The following is a 24,055-nucleotide window of genomic DNA, read 5'->3' as shown; positions in this document are numbered from 1 at the left end:
CAAGCCTTATTGCAACCTGGATAAAAAAAATCAGTCATACTGATTCTGTATTTATTGTAAATGTTGATTTGTTTCATAAATTATTTCCTTTAGCTTGCATTTTTAAAACATTTTGTTAAGTGTATATGGTTAACTAATTTTGGATTTCTTCTGCAATTTAGTTCTGAGTATAATGTCTCACTTCAGTTCCTAACCAATGAAATGATGTTGTTTACAAAACAAATGCTCATAATCACTGTTTATAATACACAGAATCTCATAAGCATGACACCAGTAAGCAGAGGTTAACATTTTGATATCATGGTCTCATGACTGATGAGGCCTATCTGCATGAGTATACTTGTACCTAGATTCCTCAGCCTAAATTTAGCCACTTTTAAAAAGTGTCACCTTTATCTGTCGCCTATCAGCGATTAAACCTGAGTATAAAGCCTAAGGAAAATGATAAGGTAAGAATTAAGCTTTTCTGGGTTCACTGTATTTGATGTAGGTATAATTTGTGGAGGGGAAGGGAAAAAATTGTTTAAATATGGATACAGGTGGACCCATTGCAACAATGAGATGTACAAGTCGTTATGTCGAAAACGAACTTTACAACTTTGGTGCAGGGGGCGGGGTGGGGGGAGCGGGGAGGATTGTGCGGGTTGGTGGCGGGGGAAGGATGAGAAGGGATGGGAAGGGGAAACAAAGGTGTGGCTACGATGCTTGATAAGAAATGTACTCATTATCTTGCCCATGTAATTGTAACCCCTCTGTACAGTATTTTCACAATAAAAAATAATTTAAAAAAAGAATTTAGTTTTTCTGGATATAAAGTAAACAAAATGAAGCATAAACTAAATCACTGGTTTAAAGTCAAACTATTTCTCCAAAATATTCTAAACATTTCCTTACAATGCGTATTATTCTCAAGAAGGGAATGGGTAAAGTGAGAAGAGGACTAACCAAGCATTGTCTTCAAATATACATAATTTGGATTTACCTCTTTATTTCACTATAAGCATTTTTTATTTGAAAAAACCTGTTTGAATAATTGATTTCCAGATCAGGTATAATATATCCTAGTTGCATACACCAAACTACAGTCAGAAAATGGCATATAGCAATTAAGTAAGAAAACATATTCAATAAATAGCAAAAGTATATACCTATAGAGATAATATTTTGAAGAATGCATTGAAAATATTCTAATATAATAATTAAGTTGATTGAACAACTTCACATTGACAGCAATTAACTAGAATACTTTAATGCTAATTGGACAAGATTGTCGTTCTAAATGAGCAAAATATATTTCTCCTTTTACTTTGTCAAGGAATTAACTGAAAAAAAGAAATTAACATATGAATCTATAACAACTGGAATGAATTTTTGTCTTTTTATTGGAAATTTTAATTTCACAAAGTATTTTTAATTGTGTTATACACATATGTCCACTTAGTGTAGCTTGTTAAATTTTATTCCTGTTATTAATTTCATCACCCTATTTTTATACTTACATTTTATTATGTGATCATACTAAGTTATAAAGTATTTGAACACATTAACTCCAAAATATTTCTCTTCATCTCCTCATTCACTATATTCCAAACTGAATAAGTTACATCTTTTTGTGTGTGAAAATACTGTACAAAAGGGTTACAATTACATGGCCAAGATAATGAGTACATAGCTTTTTGGGGGGGAGGGTGTGTGGTCGTGGGGAGTGAACTCTGGGCTTGGACGCTGTCCCTCAGCTCTTCAGCTCAAGGCTAGCGCTCTACCACTTGAGCCCCAGCCCCACTTGCAGCTTTTTTTCTTTTTGTTTATGTGGTGCTGAGGAATTGAACCCAGGGCCTCATGCATGCAAGGCAAGTGCTCTACCACTGAACCACCTTCCCAGCACCAATGAGTACATGTCTTTTTTTAATGTGATATATATTTTTTATTTTTTATTGTGAAAATACTGTACAGAGGGGTTACAATTACATGGGCAAAATAATGAGTACATTTCTTATCAAGCTTTGTAGCCTCCTCCTTTATTTCCCCTGACTATCCCTTCCCATCCTCCAATTGTCCCCCCCCAATACTTCCAGCTCCCGCTCCCGCCCCCGCCATGCCACAACAAAATTGTAAAGTTCGTTTTCGATATAACGACTTGTACATCTCATTGTTGCAATGGGTCCACCTGTATCCATATTTAAACGATTTGTTTTTCCCTTTCTCCTCCAGAAATTATACCGACATCAAATACAGTGATAGCAGGGGTTATACTTTGGGGGAGGGACATACATAGTAACAAAGTAATGATCTTATCAATGTGCTAGAAACAATCGCATGAAAGAAAAAAACAACAACATTTGAATACATATCCTAGGGTTCATTTCCCTAACATCAACTTATCTGACGTTTTCTGCTTGACTCACACATATACTAGATACTGCAAATAAGGGAAATCATGGGACCTTTCTTTCTTTGGGCTTGGCTTATTTCACTTAATATAATTTTTCCAAGACTTTCCATTTCCTAACAAATGGGGCAATGTCATTCTTTCTGATGGAGGCATAGAATTCCATTGTGTATGTATACCACATTTTCTTGATCCATTCATCTACTGAGGGGCATCTGGGTTGGTACCACATCTTAGCTATAGTAAATAATGTTGCAGTAAACATAGTCATGCTGTTAGCTTTAGTGTGGTCTTGTTTGTAAACATTTGGGTAAATACCCAAAAGTGGGATTGCTGGGTCATAGGGGAGCTCTATGTGGAGTCTTTTGAGGAACCTCCATACTGCTTTCCAAAGTGGTTGAACAAGTTTACACTCCCACCAACAATGAAGTAAGGTTCCTTTCTGTCCACATCCCCTCTAGCATCTGTTGTTGTTAGAGTTCTTGATTTTTGCCATTCTAACTGGAGTGAGGTGGTATCTCAATGGTGTTTGGATTTGCATTTCTTTTATGGCTAGTGAGGATGAGCATTTCTTCATGTGTCTATAGGCCATCCTTCTTTCTTCTTCAGAGCAGTTTCTCTGTAAGTCTCTACCCCACTTATTTATTGGGCAGTTGTTTCTTTGAAGATTTGTTGTTGGGGGGCTGGGAAGGTGGCTCAGTGTTAGAGCACTTGCCTTGCATGCATGAGGCCCTGGGTTCGATTCCTCAGCACCACATAAGAAAAAAGCGGGAAGTGGCGCTGTGGCTCAAGTGGTAGAGCACTAGCCTTGAGCTGAAGAGCTCAGGGACAGTGCCCAGGCCCAGAGTTCAGGCCCCACAACTAAACCAAAAAAAAATTAAAAACAAAAAGATTTGTTGTTGGGGGACTTAATTTTTTGAGTTCCAGGTATAATTCAGATAGGAGCCCTTTGTCTGTTGTATGGCTAGTGAAGATCTTCTCCCAATGTGTGGGCTTTCTATTGATCTTGCTAGCTGTGTCCTTTGCTATGCAGAAGCTCTGCAATTTCATGCAGTCCCATTTATACAACCTTTCTTTAATTTGTTGTGTTTCTGGGTCTCTATTAAGAAAATTTCGGCCTGTGCCAAGGAGACCTATGGTTTCTTCTATTCCATCATGAACTGTTTTCAGAGTGTCTGGTTTGATTCTGAAATCTTTGATACACTTGGAGTTGATTCTGGTGCAGGGTGATATATAAGGATCTAGCTTTAGTTTTCTACAAGTACTTAACCAATTTTGCCTGGGCCATTTACCGAAAAGGTTGTCTTTCTTCCATTCTATTTTTTTATCTCCCTTATCTAAGATTAGATGACTATATGTCTGTAGGTTCATTTCGGGGTTTCCAATTCTATTCCATTGGTCCTGAGGTCTATTCTTGTGCCAGTATCAAGCTGTTTTGATCACTATGGCTTTGTAGTTGAGTTTGAAATTTGGTATTGATATTCCTCCAGCATTGTTCTTTCTTTGAGCATCGTTTTTGCTATTTGGTGTCTTTTATTGTTCCTTATGGATTTTTGGATTGCCACTTCAATTTCTTTGAAGAATGAGGTTGGAATATTGATAGGTATCACACTGAATTTGTAGATATCCTTGGGAATTATTGCCATTTTCATGATGTTGATCTTTCCAGTCCAGGAGCATGGGAGATTTTGCCACGTTTTAAATTCTGTTTTGATTTCCTATTTCAAGATTTTAAAGTTTTCATCATAGATGTCCTTCACTTCTTTGGTTAAGTTAATTCCTAGGTACTATATGATTTGTGGTGTTATTACTAATGGTGTTTCTTTCCTAATTTCAGCCACACTTTTCTCATTATTGTCATACAGAAAAGCCATGGATTTTTGAGGGTTAATTTTATACCCTGCTAATTTGCCAATGTTTTGAATCAACTTGAGTAATTTAGGAGTGGAGTCTCTGGGATTCTTTAACTACACGACCATGTCATCTGCAAAGAGGGAGAGTTTTACTTCTTCTTTCCCTAGTTGGATCCCCTTTATGTTTGCGTTTGTCTTTCACTGAATCTAGGCATTCAAATACTAGATTGAAGCAAATTGGAATGAGTGGACATTCCTTGTCTTGGTTCTGACTTAAAATGAAATGGCTTTAGTTTTTCACCATTAAGTATAATGCTGGCTCTAAGTTTGTTATTCATAGCCTTTAATGTATTGAGGAATGTTCAATAGATTCCTACTTTTTCCAGAACCTTCATCATAATGGGCTGTTGGATCTTGTCAAATGCTTTTCCTGCATCTATTGAGATAATCATGGGGTTCTTATCCTTACTCCTGTTGATGTGATGAATCATATTAATTGATTTGCATATATTGAACCAGCTTTGCATCTCTGAAATGAATCCTGTTTGATCGCGGTGTATGATTTTTTGGATGCATTGTTGAAGTCAATTGGACAAAATTTTGTTAAGAAGTTTTGCCTCAATGTTCATCAACGAAATGGGTCTATAGTTCTTTTTCTTTGTTGAGTCCCTGCCTGTTTTGGGGATGATGGTTATGATGGCTTTATAGAATGAGTTTGGTAGTGAACTTTCTATTTCAATTTCATTGAAGAGTTGGAGGAGTATTGTTGCTTTGAAAGCCTTGTAGAATTATGCTGTAAAACCATCTGGTTCTGGGCTTTTCTTAGATGGGAGGTCTCTTATTGCTGTATTTCAATGCTTGATATGGGCCTGTTAAGATGGTTTTACTCATCTTGGTCTAGTTTCGGCATGTAAATATTTCTGCCAAGTTCTCAAACTTATTAGCATATAGTTTTGAGAAGTATTACTTTATAATATTCTGAATCTTGATTGTTTCTGTGCTTGTATTTCCATTCTCATCTCTGAGTTTATTTATTTGGGTGTGTTCTCTTCTTTATCTCATAAGATTTGCTAAGGGTCTCTTAATTTTTTCGAAGAATTAACTTTGTTTTGTTGACTTTTTGTTTTTTGTTTTGGATTCTAATTCATTTAATTCTGAGTTAATTTTAACTATTTCTCTTTGTCTACTGTATTGGGGGTGTATCTTGCTGCTCTTTTTCAAGGAGGCTCAGATGTCTCATTAAATTGTTGGTTTCAGATCTTTCCAATATGTTGATGTAGGAACTCAAAGCTATAAACTTGCCCCTGAGTATTGCCTTTGCTATGTCCCAGAGGAGCTGGTAATTTTTGTGTTGATTTTTGTTGAATATAATGAGCATTTGAATTTCCTTTCTAATCTCTTCCGTGACCCACTTGTGATTCAGCAGTGTGTTATTCAGCCTCCATTTGTTATAGGACATTATTTGCTGGCTTTTAGTGTTGAGTTCTAATTTTACTCCCTTGTGGTCTGAGAGAATGCAAGGTATAACTTCAATGTTTCTGAATTTGGACAAGTTTGCTTTGTGGCCTAAAATATGGTCTATTTTGGGAAATGTTCCATGTGTTGCTGAGAAAATGTATATTCTGATGCTGCTGGATGAAATATGCAGTAGATGTGTGTTAAATCTAATTGGTCTATGCAGTTGTTTAGATCTGCGGTTTCTCTGTTGAGGTTTTGCCAAGTTGATCTATCTAGTTTGGATTGTGGTGGGTTAAAGTCCCCAACAATTAATGTCTTTGCATCTAAGTGTGATTTGAGGGAAAGTAGTGTTTCTTGGATAAATTTTGGTGCTCCTTTGTTTGGTGAATTGATATTTAGAATTGTGAAATCCTCTTGAGGGAGAAATCCCTTAATTAGTATATAGTGACCTTCCTTATCTCTACTCACTAATTTTAATTTGAAGTCTATTTTATATGATATTAGGATTGCATCTCCAGCCTGTTTATGGGGGACGTTTGCTTCCAGAACAGTTTAGCAGGGACAAGGAAGCATAGATAAACTGAAAGATAAAAATTGTGAAGATTTTAGGACACAATCAGGGTAACAAGGTCATGCGTGTGCAAACTAGGTACCCAGTACTAGGGTAGAAGCAATTGGCATGGTGGAGTGATGTAGTGCAAAGCTCTGCGTTTGCCTCTCCAGTTTTGGCTGTTAGATCTTTAGGGAACTACCTCTAGCAACTCATTATCAGCTTGTTGTGTTTAGGCACGTACCATGCATAAATGTCTACTCCAAGTAGATTGCATTCTTTGACATCAGCTATAGGATCTTTGCCCTAAGCATCCTGAGAGACCACACTGCACAATGCTGCAGAACTGGCTCCACATAGTGAGCTTCAATCACCTCATACAACTCTCGCTGCTCCTTTCCAGTGTCAATTATCATGGTAACAAGGGATCTGAGATGTGTTCAGCAGCAGTGGGAAACTACCATTTCTTACCCTGGCATTCTGGCAGCTCCCTAGAAATGGGCAAGATCACTTGCTGGTCTTCCAACCTCTCCTTGTGGCTCTAGATAGTCAGACTCTTGTAATTCAGATGGGTTATTTTGATGTCCAGTTGGCCTCAAACTTGCTCTGTCTTCTCTCTCTAGGTGCTCATCAGCTTCAGCTGCCTCTCCTTTTCCCTCCAGGTAGTTCGCTTCATTTCCACATCCTTTGAATTGTGCTTCATATCAACCTGTGGTTTTCACACCAAACCCTTCCACATTCTCATCTACATCTCTAGCTGTGAATCTGGCACAACAATCTCATGTAAGTTCTTTATCTGCTTATCAAGATTTGAGCTGGAATCCAAGGTAGTACTAGCTAACTGAGAACACGGGAAGCATCTTAAATACTCCCCTGCCATTCACTGCTCATTGAGAAAGATGTAAATCTGTTGTGGTCAGTCTCTCCTTTTCCATTTCTGGTTCAGCAGAATAAAGTGAAGTCACAGTGGAGCTACCAGACAGCTGCTATGCCAGCAAGTGAGACAACCAATGATAATTCAGTGAGAGGATACTTATCATATATACTAGGGTAAATGCACATATTTGTAGGACACTAAGGGCTATCATCAAACTAGTTATTTTATGTCCCAAATAGCAGACCAATCTTAGGCTCTCCCCTACATCTTCCAGTTCTGAAGTCCCTGAGGGCTTCTAAATACAACTCACACCTATTAACATGGGTGAATAGAAAAGTATGGGTTAGTATTCTGAGGGTGTACTAAGGTGTTGTTTGTCATGACTACCATGAAATCAATGTCCTTTCTCTGACTTTCACCATATCTCTTTATTTGGTATAAGTGGCAGATTTCTTAGTGTGTCTTTTTTTCCTGTTAGTTCAGTGCACAGGTTAAAACATTAAGCATGCCAAAATATGGGTTTCCATTGTTCTAGGGGACATTTTGCATCCTTTCTTCCAAGTAACTCTCTTCTTGAGCCCTCATATGCATATGCTCACAGAAGTGAATGTCTCACAAACCATGGACTATAGTTGCTCAATGATGATTATCTCACACAGATACTCAAGCAGTTTGGGTCTGTAGCCTTTCTAAAAGGCCTTGGACTAGGTACTGTGCACAACATTGACAGTAATTCCTCAGAGCAATACCACTGACAGCAAGTGAACCTTGATTACTATTTAGCCCTTAGTGGTCCTACCTAGGGTATGAACACATGAAGAAACCCTGTTTAGACTACTGTACAGTGTCTCCATCAATGAAATCATTTTGAGCCTAGGAAAAAAATCTCTATTTGTAAATCAGTACACATAAGAAGCAGATGATTCCCCATACTCAAACTCCAGGAGAACAGAGTGTAAGGATGTCTACACAGTTGGGAAATATGATTCTGAGGGGTGGGAAGGGATGAGTTAGATAGCCAAGAAGTAATTATAAGTTTCTGAATTCCTTACCTAACTTCCGTCTGCCCCTCAGGTTCAATTCAAGAAGTTGTGGAATGTTTACGATCACAAAATGAAGTTTTTAATCCCAGGCTCAAACTCTAAGCATTCTTCTTACATCTTCCCACCTGCCCTGATGTAAAGGGTTAGAAGGGCAAAGAGGAAGGGAGCCCCATGCTCAGGAATATAAATGGAGCTTACAAGCCACTGCAGTCTCTGACTTTCTTTGTTGAAGGTAAGATAAAAGGCAGCTTGAGTTTCTAAGAACTCAAGGTTTCTAGGCTATATGGCTCCTTCAGAGCTTCTTTTCCTCCTCCTGTGTTTTGAGAGCAGCATTTATTAAAGTGCTTCTGTCTCTTGGGGCAATCTTTCTCTTTACACAATGCTTAAAGTACATAATAGGTGGAAGCTGTCATTAAATTTAAAAAAGTATGAAATAGCACACAGTGTGTGCTTCCCGTGAATTCCTGGATCTAACAAGTTTCCAATTCTGAAGACAAAGAGATTATGGGTGAGTACTAAAAACCGCCCCTGAATGGTGAACCTAGAACACTTTTCTCAAACCAGGTTCTGTCCAGTACAGTAGTTACCACCTATAATCCTTCTTATTAGGATGGCTTAGATATACTGGATCAAAGAACTTATAGACCATGCAAGACAGAAAAGTCTAAGATATTGAGTCCCAAAAGAAGAAACTGGGCCAAGAAGAGAAAAGTTATCATTGCTGGAAAAGGAGGACTTAACTAGGAGAATGTTTCTCTGAATACAGACATGGGTATAATTATCACAAAGTTCTAAGTTGTGGCTCATCAAGAGAGAAACTATCAAGTCAAACCTCACTAAGGCTAAAAATAAAACTTACAAAAAAACTATTTGGATTTCCGTAGTAACATCTATTTTAAGGAGAGAGAGAGAGAGAGAGAGAGAGAGAGAGAGAGAGAGAGAGAGAGAGAGAGAGAGAGAGAGAGAGAGAGAGAGAGAGAGAGAGAGAGAGAGAGAGAGCATGCTGTCTGAGATTATGTATGGGACAGAATTGATATTTAAAAATCATCATATTGAAACTATCCTTTAGTTTTCCCATTCAAGTCTGGTGGCATTTTAGCTCTACCACTGGAAACACTCAATTCTTGCTTTCTTCTGGTTAACTGGAGATAAACATGTAATGGATACATCAACCTGGGTTGGTTTCAAACTATCATGTTCAGATATGAGCCATTATTCTCAGCCCAGTATTTCCAGTAAAATACTTAAACTTTCTGACTCTCAGCTTCTTCCTGTGTGGAAAGTGAAAAGAATTACTTTGTGGACCTTAGAATCCGGTGGGAGTTATGACTGGGTGCAGGAAGTATAAGTGTTCAGGATGTTTGGATAGAGTCTGACACTCTCATAAAACTACTGATGTTTATATAGAAATGAATTCCAGGCATAGGAAACAAGGTGGATTTTTCTGTTCTTTATCCATTTATGGGCATTGAGGGAGCCACAGAAATTCAAGGAGAACAGGGAAACAAATGCAGCAGTTGTACTCTGTAGATAATATGTTCACAATGAGCTATACCTCTTGTGGACAGGGACTGGAGGGAAAATTAGAGGGAGCAAAGGAAGTGATGAGATTGTGAAACAAGAAATGAACTCATTATCGACTTATAAAATGGTGATCTGTCTGTACACTCCCTTAACAATAACAATTTAAAAAATCTGAGTTAATGATCTTCTCCTCCAGTTTTTGTAGGGGCCCATAAAACTCAAGCCCACCTATGGAATTTTTGAAGGTCACATTATATGATAATTAATGTAGAGCCAGAATCTCTTAAGAAATGTTATAAAAAGTATTTCATTTTTAGTACTTGTTTCTCTTTGAGTGGCGATTCTATATGTTGTTGTCAGAGCTATTTTTTTACTTTTTGTTTTTAGTACTTGTTAGGTGTTGACATCCTTCTTAAAGGTTTGCAACAAAGGTCTGCTATATCTTGGCACTCTGCCCCTAAATAAAATGGTAATCAGCCTATGAAATTAATGTTCTTCAGTATGAGTTTTATTTATTGATTTAGTTTGTCGGAGGTCGTGAAATCTGGGCCTGATTGCCATACCTCAGCTCTTCACCTCAAGACTAGTGCTTTACCAGTTGAGCCACAGTACCACTTGTAGCTTTTTCTGCTTAAGTGGTGCTTAGGAATCAAATCCAAGGTCTCGTGCATTCAAGATAAGCTGTCTACCACTGATGCACCTTCTCAGCCCCTATGAGTGGTATTTTTGTGCACGGTCTATCAAGGAAATCACTGAGCAAATGTATTCATTTGCCACTAAACATGTTCAGAATTATGAATTATCTGATATTTTAATGAATAAAACTGTTATCATTGATACTAGGAAGTGTTTGTCTCTCCATACTAAAAACATGCAGGAGGGTATTTTAAACTAAAACTACACAAGAAATTTTAAGATCTTGTTGCTAACAAATGTGTCCAGGTATTATTACATTAAACAGAAAATTCAAAATGGTTTTTCTTTATGAATACAGAAATCAAAAGTCTTATAATACTTATTTCAAAAAGCAAACTAAAGAGGAAAATCAGTCAGGAGGTAAAATTTATATTGAATCTTAATATTTTAAGAGGAAAAGGAGATCCTAGATGGCAGAGTAAAGACAAAGCAATATCAGAGCCCTATATGTTCAATAATAAATGAGAAGCTTTAATTGCAAAATTGAGCTGGAATGAGCACATCAGGCAAAGGCAAGCAATCAGAATCTACCACCAACAAAAAAACACCATAATGTATATCTCAGCAAAAGGAAATAAGTTTCTTATCCTTGAATTCAATGATACACATAACGCCCCCTATACTCACACACACACACACACACACACACACACACACACACAGGAATGTGTGCAACAGCTCAACCTACTAACATCCATTCAACATGAATCAAAGATCTTCTTATAATATTTGATATTTTAAATGTTTCAAGTCTTGTAAATAATTGATAACAGATGCATAAGCAAATATTTTTGGAATAACACTCTGCTATGGAAATTAGAGTTTATGATGGTTATAACTGTAAGGTCTGCACAGGGACACCTCCCTCTCTTTTGGCTGCTTCTGCCCAGTATCTGTTACCTAGGTAACTGGCAGACCTTCCTGCTAGGTCACATCCAGATCTAGTGTGGCCAAACCTTTCCCCCACCTTGCCACACCTCTTTCTGTCCCTGGCCTGGGTCACACCTCTTCCTTTCCTGCCCTCCCTTCGTTTTTAGCCATGTTTCTCCACCATGCATGGTGGGGACAGCAGTTCGGTAAATAGACTTTTCCTGCCTGAATAGCATGTGGTGTTCTCTTCATCGGCTACCTATTTAATATACCTTACAATAACTACTTAAAACATCTCTGATTCTTGAAAGAATTATAAAAGATTCAATCTGCATTTTGGGACTATATTTCTACCAGCTATTCTGCAAAGGCTTTATAAGAATTTGTGAGATCCAATCTTACATACCAAATTAATGCAATTAATATACGTGTAAGTGAAATGAAAGACAGTGATCAGAGACCTATGCTGCCTCCAATCAGCCGGCTGCACACTGCACCTTTGATTCTTCTGTGCCAGACCCACAGTTGTCTTTCCCCAGAGCAGTGGCCCTGCTGGGGTTGGGAACGGGGGCTCTGTGGGGAGGAGGCCAAGAGGTGGTAGGGGTTGGAGGCAGTGGAGAAAGTATGGGAGACCCTGGCAGAGGCTGTGAAGGGAGGAAGGAGGCAGTAGGCCAGCAGCTCAGGCAGCATCAGCCCTAAAGGCAACTGGGTTCTGGGGAGTGTCTATGAGGTGCAGAATTTGGGGTGAATCCGCTGGGGCCTGTTAGCTTGGTGAGGAGAAGAAGGAGTCTCAAGTGCCACCCAAACAGACAATGAGAAATGAGACACCAGTGCCTAAAGAATTTCAAGAACAAAGGCAGGGACTTATAGGTAAACTCTGGGGGCAGGGAGGGCAGCAACGTTGGGGCTGTGGTTGTCATGCCTCTATGGACAACCTTGGAAGTGAGTGAGGACCAGCTCCACTCTGGGCTAGACCTCTCTCTCACCTTGAAGCAGGCACCAGGAATTGCCAGCACAGCCTTAGTCTGCCCCATGGAGTTGGCCTGCTTTGGGTGCTGCAGACCGGGCAGCTGCTTGGAGGCTATGAGCAGGAGGGCAGAAAAGCATGTCTGGTAGGGCCTGCTCCATCCCAGCCAGGCCCAGGGCCACTGGGGAAGTTCAGCTCTGGATCAGGACCAGGCACTGCTCCCCAGAAAGGAAGAGCCTCTGGAGACCTGCAGAGTGGACACCATGTGCGGGTTGTGAACTTCCTTAGCATGGCTGAGGAGTCTCGATGGAGAGGCGCATTTGTTCCTGTGCCTCCCCCATCTTCTGGATTCCTGCTCTCCTCCTGCCATGTCCAACTACAGGAGTTAACTTCTCTAAGCAACTGAGAGGCCTTCCGGGAGATGCTCACAGGGCTTTCCATGCTGCTTCACCACGCATGCAGGGCTCACAGGGTGCCATCCTCCAGCCAAAGCTTACCCCCATTTCAGCTTGGCCACCCCTGCTTAGGGGACCATGAACTGCATTCTTACACAGAAAGCCAGGGGTACACAAGGCCATCCTGCAGGCCAAGGCATCTTTTCCTTCCTCCTGCTCAGATGTGGGGCAGCTGTGGAGCCAACTGCAACATCACATTTGATTATCTAAAAGGAAGAGGAAAAATGTGTCATTGTCCCAGATATAGCTGCCCCTGGGATTTTTGTCTTGTGCTTAGATAAGGATCCACAAAGTCCACCTAGGAGCCAGTTCCGATGCAAGCACACAAGCGTCATTTATTGAAAGCTCGAGCCTGGACTCACAACCGTCACCATCACAGTGGGTCAGAGTTGAAAGCCCCAACCCTTCAGATAACAGGGTTTTTATACAGTATAGGGTTGAGGTAAGGGGGTTCCTACCTTGGCAGTTACATGATTAGTTGACATTTAGTGACTGAATCTTGTAACAATCGTATTGGCTAGTGTGCACAGGCTAAGCAGTAAGCAGCAAACTGTAAACTATCTTAAGAAACATCTGTAGCTTTATGTACCTTCCTGTCATCCACTGATGGCTATTGTTAGGGAAGCTATGGGCAGAACATTATTGTGACATTTCACAGTTTTTCCAGGAACATGAGTTCTAACTTTCAGTAAAAGTCTTTATTTACAATGGGTACTTTCATTAAAGGCCTTCACAATGGAAACTTTCGGGAAAGGGCTTCAAAATGGAGTCTATGTCCAGAATGCCTGTACTTTGGCTAAGGCCTCTCACTAGGTGTGTGTGTGTGTGTGTGTGTGTGTGTGTGTGTGTGTGTGTGTGTGTGTGTGTGTGTGTGTGTGTGTGTGTGTGTGTGTGTTTGGCGTAAGAGAGTCAGACACAGCTGAGGTTTGGGGTAAAACACACTCCTTCCCTTCAGCATTGAGTTTTGGTATCTAGTGGTTTTCCCCCCTCCCCAATTTTGAGTTCTAAAGTCCTTCTAAATACTTTTATCCGTTGATCTTCTTGATATTCAGATTCCTAAGGTCTACTTATGAACTTCAACATTTGCTTCATGAACGTGTTGCATTTCTTCTAACTTGTATAAAGCCCTTTGCTCTCTTTAAGTGCAGTTTGTGCTGTGTTAGTGGTTTTATTTAGCTCAGACTGTTGTGGCCCAGGCTGTGACTGTTAATTCTGAAATTAGTTTAGGCCAATATGAGATACTATCCTTTCAGTATATCTAGTGAAAGAAGTTCAGCATCTTTATTGGAATAATTTCCTGGCTGTAAATACAAACAAAAACATCCAGTGGTATAAATGTATAATCAGTTATTTTTAGTTAATTGTGCACCATTGTATTGAAAAAAAATTTACTAAAGTATTTGGAATGGGAAAAAAATCAAATGTTATAAAACTTAAAAATTGATCAAATTCCAAAACAAAAGGAAAGACACTTATCAGGAATGAAGTACAAATGTAAGTGTTTAATGAATAAATGAAATGTTTGAGAGTCGTATCCACATAGGAAATACATAGAAAAATAAAAAAGGAAAGTCATTGAGATCCCATCTTACACACCAGAATATCTATCACCACTCAGATAATTAAACTTCTGGAAAGGTTGAAATAAATAAGGAACTGTATTTGGTTTTTGGCATTGTAAACGAGTGCAACCCATAGGGAAATCATAACGGAAGTTTACACAATACCAAAAAGACACTTATGTTGATGACCTTTACCGCAACTAGATACATATTGAAGTAATATAAATTAACATGAACATTCATGCCCATGGCAGCAATATTCATACCAACCAAGCTGTGTAACCAACCTAGATGCACCAGAAAGAGGGAATAAAGAAAATGTGCTATTCGTAGCTTAAATATGTTCTGGTATATAAGAGAAGTGAATGTTTCTACTGTATCATTGGTAAATATTTATGGATATATACCTAATCCTAATTTCACTGGCATTTTTTGGCATTGTGTTTTTGCTTTAATGAGGGACCTCCCTATTTATTTTCAGAGCAGTTAGAATAGGTTGAAGATATCGTATAATATGTGGATATTAGATCAAAAATTAAATATATCAATTCACACATACAGGACCATGATATATAGTTTATAAGTTGCAATTTTAAGAAAGCAACACTTGGGGGAAAAGACAATGTTAGAATCTTAATAACAAATACACAGACAAGGAAAAATACAAAAGAAATGTGCCAATAATTAGTGCTAATAGTAACAAAACATTTTCCTCAATTTTTAAAAATGAAACTATTAAAATAATACTTAATATCATCAAATAAATATGCCATGGAAGAAAATTTACCATAGACATATATTTGCACATAATTTGTTTTATTTGATAACAAATGGATTAGAAGAAAATGTAATTACATGTCTGAAGATGATAACACTTTCAAGTGTCATTGACTGAATCCAGCAAAGGAAAGTAACAGATGTAGAGAGTAAGAACAACCTGGGGTATGGATGAAGATACTCTGTAGAACTTTGTGAGGAAAGAATGTGCTCCGTTTTTCTCATCAAAATAGAATTAGGACAGCTACCTTTTGACTCAACAGTTGTAATGTAGAGTAGTCGAGTTACTAATTATGTAGTAATTTATTACTTTTATTCCCTAATCTTATGATGTAATTCCCAAATGATGTGAGTGATCCTAGATTTTCTGAGCCCTTCTTTCCCCCATCGTTTCTAATTCATCCCCCTGCCAATGATTCTTCTGCTACTCTCATTTCCCATTGTTTCTGAACTCAACTCCTGTAAACTTTTGGTTCATGAGAAAGAGCTGGAGAAATATGAGGATGGCCTGGAGTCTGAGCTAACATCCTCCCCAGCTTCGAGGATCTGGTGAAAAACTTCCACCTGCACCTTAGAATCAGATATTAATTGACCTCTTTGGAATTGGAGAAACTCACTCCCTCAGGCAGAATCTGTCATTCCTTGACTTTCTCTGAAAAGATTTGGTACTAGGGCACAATTCAGGGAATGAGCTTTCCCAATGTCAGAATGAACAGGTTCAAAACTAAAAGTGGACTTAGTTCCCACAGGGCCAATCTTAAGCCAAGAGATCATACTTTCACACTTTTTTCCTCATCAGGGACCTTCTGGTAGGAATAGACTATGAGCAAAGATTAAGATGGAGATTAAGTGAGACTGGGCCCAAGGAGGACACAAAAGAATTACCCTCTCTTTGACTACAATTAAGTTGTGTAGTGAAACATGACAACTTCCTTCATATATGAAAACTCACTAAATGAGTTATTTCACTGCCACTTTGCAGGAGGTCAGGTTCTCCAAAGGAGAAGTTATTAAATGTTGTGACTGTCAGTTTGCTCTCTAGGCTGTTGTCTCTATCACCCCTTCCCTTGCCAGGAATGCATTGTACTTTCAGGCACTCAACTACATATCCTGACTCTTAGGCAGGAATACTATAGGCTATTCTCTTGCTAACCTCTTGCATTTGAGATTGAATAGTCCCAGGCTCTGCTCATGCCAAGAGATAGATGCAAGAGGTGAGTATAAGCTTAGATTTGTACTGAAGAACAATCAAATTGAAAAAAAAATTAAATGAAATTAATAGTTGAGTGATTTAGGGTTTTTAGCCACAAAATTTAAGTAATTATTAGTAACACATCTAGAATCATGGATTACGAAGAAAACACTGAAGTTGGTTCAGGATACAATGGAAAAGACACACCATAGCTATAACAGGAGTTGAGAGTTTGAAGGAACTATTGGAACTATATGCATAGGTGCATTTACTACCTTAAGAGCGACCTTGGATAGGAGGCTTTTAGAATAATATCTAAAAGAGAGGGACTTGTTAGGCACTGGTGGCTCATGCCTGTAATCCTAGCCACCCAGGAGGCTGAAATATGAGTACTATGCTTCAAAGCAAGCCAAGGCAGAAAAACCCAAATGTAGTGCTGTGGCGCAAGTGGCAGAGTACTAGCCTTGAGCTCAGGGACACTGCTTAGGACCTGAGTTCAAGCTTCAGGATCAGCAAAACAACAACAACAAAACAATAATGATAAAAGAATAAAAGAAGGACTTAAAGATATGACATGGAATGATGATCATGTGTAACTGTTTAGGGAACATAAAAGGAGACAAAATTTGGAGTAAAATGGTGCTTATTCATTACTAATCAAGGATGCAAAGCAAATTCGAAATTCCTCTTCTCAAAAACTTCCAAACTTGGGCTGGGAAGGTGGCTCAGTGGTAGAGTGCTTGCCTTGCATGCATGAGGCCCTGGGTTCGAATCTTCAGCACCACATAAGCAGAAAAGCCAGAAATGTTGTTATGGCTCGTTTGGTAGAGCACTAGCCTTGAGCAGAAGTGGTGAAGGACATTGCCCAGGCCCAGAGTTCAGGCCCTTTGACCGGCCAAAATAAAAACAAACAAACAAACAAAAAAGCTTCCAAACATCTTTTCTTATAATTGAGGAGAGCCTCCTTTTACAGGAATTCTCCTTATGTAGCTCAAGGTCATCAGAACTTCAGTAGATTTTCCTGTTGAGATGTAATTCACCTAACTCTACTGAACCTAATCATGGCTAGGAAAGTATGGACATTGATATGTTTGTTGTATTTTTCCTTATGAATATATAATTCTGTCAGCTATTATATATAATATATATTATAATGTACAATATATTATACATTATATATTAAATATATTATAATATAATATATATTATGTATTAACAGGCTTCCTAAATTTAGAGTTAGGAACAAGCAACATATTGAAAGAAAAATACTTGAATCTCTGAGTAATTTCTCTACCACAGGACAATACCAGGTTTCATTCTTATTACCCAAAGAGCAACATAGGAAAGTGATGCCCAGATGCCCATGGATGTGGTTCTCTGCATTTTGGCAACTGTGATCAGTATATACATATATATGTGTGTGTGTGTGTGTGTGTGTGTGTGTGTGTGTGTATACATATATGAAGTATTGTTTTATAATAGTGAATGTGTAAAACTATAGCAACAGATAAATAAGTGAACACCTATGTGCATACACACTCAATCACTTTCAAGTGTAAGAATTTCTATGCTCCCTATCCACCTACACAGAGAGTACATGAGGTGCCCTTGAATTGTCCTGGAATTTCTTTATCTGGCTATTGTCCCTTCACATCCTTTGTTCTCTAAGTAGCCAGATGTTACGTATTCAACAATACTTGCTACAGACAAAAGTATCCACCCTGGCACACAGAGGAACTTAGATTTCAGAAATGCCACAAATAAGTGGGAAGTACAGCAGTACTTTTCAAAATTGAATAGATAACATATTTTTTAGAAAGCTTGTTAGAAAAAAACTTCACTGTAGAATAAAATACTTGAAAAAAACTACAGTTTAAATTACACATAGCCAGGTGCTGCAATAGAATATAAATAAAAATAAAAAAATAAATTACATATAATTTATTACCAAGTCTGTACAAGGAAAATAGGATATGACACATGACCACATATGACTTCAAGTTACAAAATTCCAGGGCATTTCCCCACTCTTGAGAACTAGGAGTAATCCATATTTAAAAAAAAAAAAGACGAACATTTTATACCAGATTTCAAAATATACAAAGAAATGCAATAAGCATGCATTTCATAGTCTAGTAACAGTATATGGTATAAAGAATCTGATTAACTGATTCATAAAAATCGATACAATGCAGTTAAAACATCCAATATCTCAAGTGTCAACTTAGCAGATTACTTTCAATCTATGATGTCTATTTCGTATATTATCCAGCCTTATCCATCCAACAATGGCAGAAGGATCTTCCTGAGAAATTCCAGAGACCTGTCTACTGTGAGTGCTCAATGTAGACCTGTTCTCATTCTCTATTATTTGGGCATGTAATAGACTGAATATCTGATAACTTGCCAAAGGCAAAATTTGGGACTGGCTTCCAGTAATGAAATTTTGGTTCTCAGAAAAAAAGGAAAATTGAAGACAAATTGAAAATCTACCAGATCCCTGAAAGATTTCTATCATTGTGCTAAAACTGTACCCTTCTACTGACACTTGAACAAACTGCAGTAATTATCACTCCAACCACATGTCCAAAAATTGGCTTTCCAAATATTGGCCTGTTTTCACTTTGGTAAATCAAGACACACTATTGTGGCCCCGTTTTACTTAAATTATCAGCTATGGTTGGCCCAAGGTATAGTTGACTTTACCAATTTCTTAAATTTTAGGTCATCATACAATCACTTCATAGGCCTTAAACATTAAAAATACCTATCCATATAAATCTGCATTACATACTTATTACTTTTTCTTCATTTGTCATGTTTTACATATTTGTATCCCAGGGTTTAGGTCCATAATATTCCTTCTCATGGTTGTTACCACTGAGTATATGTAATAATTTATTTTTTCTCCAGCTCTGTTCTTTCTTTAATTCAAGTCCTTAATAGCATCCTGTCTACTGAAAACTCCTAGCTACTGATTTAAACAAACTATGAAGATCCCCAAATGAGCTTTGTTCTTTATCTACAAACCAATCCTTCATTACTATTTGATTATCAAAATACCTCGGAGTCATTTCAGACTTACATATTTTTGCACACCTCTTATTTAATCTATGACCAGGTTTCGAATACTTTAGTAACCATATATATATATATGGTATATGTGTGCTAGTACTATGACTTAAATTTGGGGCCTAGATTCTTTTATTTTTCTTTTCTGCTCAGGCTGACAGTCTTCCATTTGAACCACAGCTCCACTTTTACCTTTTTGGTTCTTAGTTGAAGATAAGTGACTCATGGTCTATTTACCTGTTCTAGCTTGAAACTATGATCCTCTGTTTTCAGCCATCTAAATAGCTAGATTTAAAGGCATGCTCTATTAAACCACCCCTATTATATTTGAATTAAAATTTTAAAGAATGAATATTTGTAGTATTTTCAAATCAGTATGTTTTCTTTTACCATAAAACATATTGCCTTAAATGTTTTTCATTATTCCAGCTCACTTGCCAAGAAAGGAAAGCAAAATTTCACAACCAAAGAATTCTGAATGTATCAATGTTCAAGCCTGCTAGCCACAATTTCTTTGCTGGGAAATAACAAAGGATGATATCATCTACAGGCTAAGCAGGAGAAAATGTCCTGCACTGAAGTTGCTAAAAGGTTGATGAGGATGAGGACAAGAAACTTTATCCAGAAAGTTTCACAAAGTGTTTGCAGTGGCAAGCTGATTCTAGTGGATAAGTGTAGCCAATCTTAGAAGATGTTTATAGCGATTAAGATTGTACATGTGCTTTCTTGAAGATATATTTTTATAGCATAGTTTGTCTACCGTTGAAAATGAGAAAGTTAAGATAGGAATATTGTCATTCCGTCTATCCTTCACAGTATAATATTAAAACCAGTTTTATACATATATTATTTATAGTAATTATAGAGTATCACTAATTATACATATATTATAAATATATCATTTACATGCTATGTAATATATTACATATATTATGAACACTTAATTTAATTTTTCTACTTGTCTGTCCAGGAATTAACCTAGCAATATCTTTGAAAATTGATAGTAAAGTAGGGTCCTTACAATTTTTATTGCAACATATAGTTTTACCCAATAAGTAGTTATTTATTCTGAATTGGTTTAGAAATGAAATATCATATCATAATATACTTTAACATTCAAAAATAATTACATAAGAACATGCCAAGGATGGGATTAAAAAAATAATATGACTCATGTCTGGAATCCCACCTACTTAGGGGCTGAAATCTGAAGATAACTATATGAAGCCAGTCTGAGTGAAATGGCTCAGGCACAACACCCAGGCCATAGTTGAAGCCTCAGTACTGGCACACAAAAAATTATGTGACTAAAGCATACAAATATATTTATTTAAATAAAGTTGTCATTCTTTGTATCCTTCACAGTATAATACTAAAATCAGTTTTATACATATATTATTTATAGTAGTTACAGAATATCAATAATTATACATATATTATAAATATATCATTTATATGTTATATAATATAATACATTACATATATTATTCATGCATAATTTATACTGACAGCACTAATATCCCTTAAATTTATATATGTTTTAGAAGAGGAAATAGATTTTCTTTGGTACAAAAAGAAAGTAATTAGTCAAAAAAATTATTCCTTTTGGATTATATATCCATAACTAACTATTTCCTGTGTATTCAAGGTACTTAATGATAAAAAGCCTCTGTTCATCAGCACAGGTGTCTTTTACATGAATTTGTTCTCCTTAAATAATCACTCCAGGAATGCTAAACTGTGGAAGCTGAATGATGTTCACTCAGGTATTTCTTTAGATGTTAAACTGATCTTTATTTGGTATAAAGATCACATACAATGTCATTACCCACACACTTTTCATTTTAAATATATATATATATATATATATATATATATATATATATATATATATTCTGTAGCAATGCTATTGCCGTTATAACCATAATTAGGAAGATAATGTGGGCTCATCTGCTCCATAGGTCTTGAAAGATAATGAATGTGACACTTACAGAATATCCTCAGATATGCTTGGTGGAAACCTGGATTTGAATTATGGGTCTACAAATGATCAGTATTAGGTACTTGGGAAATTTGTTTGGTTTTGTTGCCTACTTCTGTTTTTAATAAATTACTTAATTAATTTCCTAACTTGAAGAACTGTCAAGAGCACTAAAGTTACCCTAATGCAGGTGCAGTGTTTGGAATGGTGTCTGCACATTGTGTAGTAGGTCCCAGAGAAGTCAGCTTACATCAACATGGTCACAGCATCCTTCCTGATGGCCTTAAGAAATATATACCCAATTGATGTTAATATCTGTGAAAATTTGTCTTTACAAAAAAAAAGTCACTAATGTTGGAACTATTCTGTGGCTTTTAATCTGGAGTAGTTTTATCTAAATTTCATTCTTACTCTATTAGTGGTAGAAGTAGCATTCTTTAGTGCTACTCTTCACGTTTCTAATTTTGTGTTCCATTTGGAATACTATTGTAACTTAGTTTATAATCTTTGTTATCAGAATAAATAAACTACAAGTACTGAAGTTTTCAATAAAGAGAAAATTTTAGGTATGCATTACATTTTATGTGCTTAATAATTTCCTGAAATTATTCATTTTAGGTTATATATCCCTAACAAATATTGTTTATGATTTCTTATATGATTTATATAGATTTTTATGTGATTTCTTAGAGAGCCATAAATAAAAGAGTTCAGAAGAGGAAAAGAGTAGGTAAGAAGTCATAATTATGGTGTTTTTAATGGCTAAGTATAAAGAACATGTAACAAAACAGTTGGAAGATTCATTTGCTCTTTTTGCTATGCTCTCACCCTTCTTGGAGAAAGGTTCTCACTATGAAGTGTCAAGTGGTCTGAACCTTTCAAGCCTTGTCTCAGTGACAGATGTGATGGGATTTGGGATATGTGCTCCCATGACAGGCTTTTAGGAAGTTCACAATAAAGCAATACCAGTAAATATAAAGAAACTTTTGTGAGTGATGTGTATTCACTTCTTCAATTGCCAAAATTAAATTCATATGTCAAAATTACTTACATTAGATGCAGTTCAACTGGCATCACTAACACCTCCATAAATCAAATGCAAACTAAAAGTTCTACTTCAAAAACCAACATCTAAGGCAGTGTTGGAAATACAAGAATATACACAATAAATCTAAAGGAGTAAGATCTTTAACACTGGCAATGATCAATGATAGCTGAATTTTTAACTAGGCTTGAAAAGTTTAGGTGTCCACTATGTGATTAGAGTTGCGGAGTTGACCTTAGTATCAAGATTGGAGGTAAAATTCAAGGGCAGCTAAGGTTGCTGCAGTATTGTAGCTAGATACAGTGTGACTGTCCCTGATAATGGTAAAACACAGAGTAGAAGCTAAGTCAGTAAAATGTATAGGAAAGATTCTCCACTGAGAATCATTGCAGGGAATGATCATCACACTTGCGTTGAAAATGTACAGCCCATCATTTTAGATTAAGCTCTAGCGTATTTCTGATCTGAAGACAATTATAACACACCAATGTACCATGATTGCTGAGCAGTGTAGGTATATAGTACTCTAATATATGTGAAATCCTTAGAAGTATGGAATGGCCTGACCCTCACACTTCATTCTGTGCTGTTGAGTTTCATGAAGAAATGTTCATAATTAGGCAATTCACACTCATCTAAGTCTGAATCAAGCAACTGAGATAAGACAGGGTCATCACTCCAGTGACAAAGTTTGTGACCTATGAAATAAATAACATTATTTCACAATGTATATGTATTCCTGAAAATTTATGCAATACCAAATAACAAATGTACAAAAGGGACAATTGTCCATCTCTTATATTATTAGAAGTAAAAATACTCCTGAATTATACTTTATTGCTAGGGGATCACAGGATGACTGCTGATGTATGGTAATTTTCCAGGTGCTCCTATAAGTTTGTGATTCTTCTCTGAGGAAGTGTTTTTCCATAGTTTGTTCTGAAGTGTTCAGAATATCTGTACTGTCACTAACCTCAACCATGGAACAGCAAAGATGGTGGGATACCTGGCCAAAGAATTGAGAAATCACAGGAAGTGATAAGAAAGAAGACACTAGAGGACCCAAAGCCTCATTGCTAGATTCTGGATCCGAAAATCCTGCTTAACATGCTTTATATTCATTCTACTAGAGTGGTGGAGGGTGAGAGGCTACAGGTATGTCCACAAACTAAGGCATCAATCTAGCTTGTGGTTATAACTATTAACATGTGTTATTGTTTGTATACATATTGATCATTGAATCCCTTATTGTTAGGGAGCAGAAGGGAGCAATAGTCATTACAACCATTGCACAGACATCCATCTTGTCTCCAAATTCTTAAACTTTTAGTGTCCAACAGATCTAACTTAAATACTCTTGTAATACAGCATACACCTGTCTTCTCTTGACTGTTTGACCTTTCCAGAGCAGAGCTCTCAGCCTTTTGATTGCTGTTTGAGATGGCTTCTCAATCTATACCTTTCCAGGCTCTAACAGCTTGACTCTAGAATCCTTCACAAGTACAGTTACCGATGTATTATTTTGAAAAGGATATTTTTTCTAGGGTAGACTCACTTTTAAAATTTTTATTTTATTTAAAGGTAATGTACAGAATGGTAACAGTTACATGAGTAAGGTATATACTTGTTGAATAGTTACCCACTCTATTGTTGTCCTCCTATCTCTTTGACCACCCCACCTCCTCTGACCCCAAAGTTGTTAAGTTCATGGCCAATATAGTGTCTTGTGAATATCATTGTTGCA

Source organism: Dipodomys merriami, unplaced genomic scaffold (assembly GCF_024711535.1).
Source record: "Dipodomys merriami isolate MVZ:Mamm:240054 unplaced genomic scaffold, mDipMer1.0.p SCAF_61, whole genome shotgun sequence".
In the NCBI taxonomy this organism is placed as follows: Eukaryota; Metazoa; Chordata; class Mammalia; order Rodentia; family Heteromyidae; genus Dipodomys; species Dipodomys merriami.
This window is presented reverse-complemented; position numbering follows the sequence as displayed.